We start from the raw sequence: 3,704 nt of genomic DNA on the forward strand, positions 1-3,704 counted from the left end.
TTATTATTCCGAATGGTTCCATTCTTCTCCCATGTGGTTGTTGCCAGCATGGTGTGTCCGCCTCAGGGGAGCTGACCTTGTTATCAATCATTGGATCAGGGGTATCTAATGTAAACGCCACCGCGGTGTGGACAACATGCCACATCTGTTCTTTAGACAGAGCTGCTTCTTGGTTACCAAGCGATTTATTAGAGAGCCCCGCGTGAGGAATAATAGGTCGCAGCGTAAAGACCAACCGGCAGCGCTTCCATAGGCGCACAATTATCTCCTAAAACAGGCTGTTGTGACAGAATCATTTAACCCTCATTGTACACGGGAGAGTTCCGTGTCCTCCGAAACATCTCGGAAAAGAGAGAAAGGAAACTTAAAAAGCGCCGTCCTCCTCCGGAGAGCTGTGTTTGCGCTCAATTTATTGCAGATGAACATATGGCCAATATTTTGTCTCACGTCATAGCAAGGGGGAAAACAAACACGGTGCAATGTCAGCGTGTCAGCAAGAGCAGAGCCACTTGGCCAGCTATGCAAACGCTCTTGGACAATATGAGCAGAGGAGCACTTGCTTTCTGGGTATATAAACCACATCAGGCTTATCTTTGCACGCACTCCTGACTCCCATTTGGAGACATTTCATTAAGTCTGCGCGCTGTCCTAACGCTGACAACACATCCCAGTCTAGGTAAGCGCACTGGATGCTCCAGACACTTTGTACACAGTATTTTTGTGTATTTTACAGCTTAATAGAGTCTGTTTTTTTATTTTTATTTTAGTTGTGTATTTTTTTAACACAGTACAATAGACCTTGACCAGAATGACCCTGATCTGACTGATTTGAAAAGGGGGGACTCTGAGTGTAGGCCTGGTGCTTTTTACGCACAGTAGCTGGTGATCATTACGCACACTCACCTGAACAGTCCTACGCCTGGTTGAGCATTATTGTTGTGATCACACTGTTAAAGTGGCCTGCACCTTTGCGTTCGTTCTTCAAGGTAATTTATGACCATAATGAATAATAAAGAAAAAATAATTTTGTGAACAAATGGAAGGAAATTACTTGCTTTTCTCCTAAAGAAAAAAAAGTTCATATTTTAATTAACACCTACATTTAATATTTAACATATTTTACTTATAGGTGGGAAATTACTTTTGATTTTTTTTTTTTTAATTTTGGGACAAAAAATGAGGCGCCCTCTGCAGTTCAGTGATGAAGACATGGTCACGTCTGGTTTCTTCTGAGAATTTGGGCAGCAGTTTGTTTGGCTTTTAGAAAGTGTCTAATTGGAAGATCACCCCCCTGTTGTTTCTTAATTTTGCCGGCAGAGACCGCTAGAGCTCTACAGATGTCAACAGCTGTTGTGATTACAAACACCTTACAAGGAGGAGAAGTTGTGCCATCCGTGAACGCACCACTTAAATGCCTCCTTTTTTTTATTTAACTATCGGTTCTTTTTTAATCTAGTTAAATGGCGTTTTTAGTCTCTTGGAGACTCCATTGGTCTCACCACTGCGTTAGAGTCAAATGGGAAGTGATTAAAAAACAATAAACCCCATTTTTTTCAGACATTTTTCTTCACGTGGAGAAAATAAATAAATAATGGCACAGCATGGCATGAAATTCGGCGTTACTAATAAAGCGGTGGTTTAACAAATTGAGACRTCTCCTCGGGGCATGGGCGCGACGCTATAATCTCACCGTGACATGTTCAGTCATTAAAGGGAAAAAAGAAGAATAAAGACTTTTTTTTTAGCAGGAAGGGAAAGATGGTTGGATTTCTGAGGGGGGGGAAAATGAAAGAAAAAAAATCTTGCCCCCGAGCGAAGTCTCCTCAGGCCATCTTAGCCTCCATAAATAAACCGGAACCAGCTTTACCTGCTTTTAATATATTGGCTTTTAATCACAGAGAGGGGGAGCAAATCGGTCCTGTCACTCTGTACATTTATCATGTTCACCCTGAGGCGGGCGGGGTTACCTTTATCAAAGACTAACTCCCCCCCTCAGGCATCCCAACACGCTGAAATCCAGCGATTAAAGGAAGCCAGTGATCAACATTATTATTATGGATTCTCCTGCGGCATTCTTATTTGTGCATTCAATCGAAAGATTTATTCAATCAGGGATATAAAAAGCCCTTTCTTTACTTATTTGGGAACAATCGTGGGCATGAATTTTTAGGAGGGAATTATAATTAATCAGACAGGGATGTGGAGGCAATTTGAGGGGTTTCATCCAAAAAAAAATTAATTGTTTTTGAATGTTCTGATTGCATAGCTGGGATCAGAAGAAAACTATAACAAGCTTGAAGAATGAGCCAGTCAGCTCTGCAGTTTGCAGCTGATATTAAAATGGGAGAAGTTAAAAAAAAACGGGCGATAGTGCGATTATAGCAGAAATGATCGCATAAAAAAAGGTTAATCTCGCGCGCGCGCACTCTGTGCAGTTGGAAAGTCGTTTCGAGCGGCCCGGTGAGGAATATTATGACAGAATGGCTTCAGTTCTGGAGACAGAGCTGAAGATTTAATGGCAGCTGGACTGAAACAGGCGAGGGATGGGATGCACCGGCTCTGCGCCCCTCATTGTCCTCTAAATCCTGATGCATCTGCACCTCAGAGGCCCTTCTCAGCTACATCTTCTGTGCAGCTTTCACATACCCCCCCCCACACACACACACACATTTCAGACACACACATTTCACACACGCAGTCCTAAGTAGGGATAACGAAACAATGGCGTCCAATCATGGCAGGAACATCAACTTTCAGACTTTTACGCAAAAAAAGGTTTTAATTTTCGTTTTCATTTTCTTGTTGTTGCTTTCTCCGATAATAAAATATAACATTCATAAAAGTAGTAAATTTGCAAAAATAATCTGCTAAAATATTTTAACATATATTTGTTTAAAATAATTGTACTTAAATGCAGCCTGTGCGTAACCGTGCCAAATATATTTGGATATTTTGGTTCGGTGAAGTCGTCAGTTTCTGTTTGCACCCTGGCCCCTGCCACGCTGCAGAGGCCTGTTTGAACTACCTGTGAAAGTAAACAGGTAAACACAGAGCGAAAGGCTCTCCAAGTGGAGTACGTCCACTTAGCCAGTGCGCATTTACCTCTTCTCAAGGAAACCCTCGGCTCAATTGATCAAATACATCCCCGGCAACTGACCACAGCCCGGCAGCCCAGTGCGCGCGCTCCCATGGACTGTCATCGGTGACTCCCACCATGTCAACCGGTGCCACTGCGGCGTGAGAGCAGCGCAGAATGACACGAGGTGCTCACTCTGATTTGGCTCCACGCACTTTTTTTTAAAACACACCTCAGCGAGTAAATATTCTGCACGGGCCAAGTGAGCTCCCTGATGAGGCAGCGCATCCCGCGGGCCATTCCCTGCGTGACGAGTGAAGCTCTGTCCCTCTGGGTGTCTCTGCAAGCTGCGTGTTTCCCCCACCACCTCCAACACCACCCTTCATAGTATGTCGGATTTTAGCTGCAGTGGTGGATCGGGTCAGTAACCTCTCTCTCCCTTGCAGGGACTCAGGCGCACAGTTTGTCCAAGCAGCGCGTGCAGCTCAAAGGAGCCTTTGTGGGATGATGGGACCTTGTGAATAATTCTACCAATAGTGAAATATTTACCTCAGGCCTAAAAGTCAAACTTCCCCTTAAAAAAGGAGGAAGAAGAAGAAGAAAAAAAAGGTGGTGGTCTATTTTAATG

Source organism: Austrofundulus limnaeus, unplaced genomic scaffold (assembly GCF_001266775.1).
Source record: "Austrofundulus limnaeus strain Quisiro unplaced genomic scaffold, Austrofundulus_limnaeus-1.0 Scaffold2, whole genome shotgun sequence".
Taxonomy (NCBI): domain Eukaryota; kingdom Metazoa; phylum Chordata; class Actinopteri; order Cyprinodontiformes; family Rivulidae; genus Austrofundulus; species Austrofundulus limnaeus.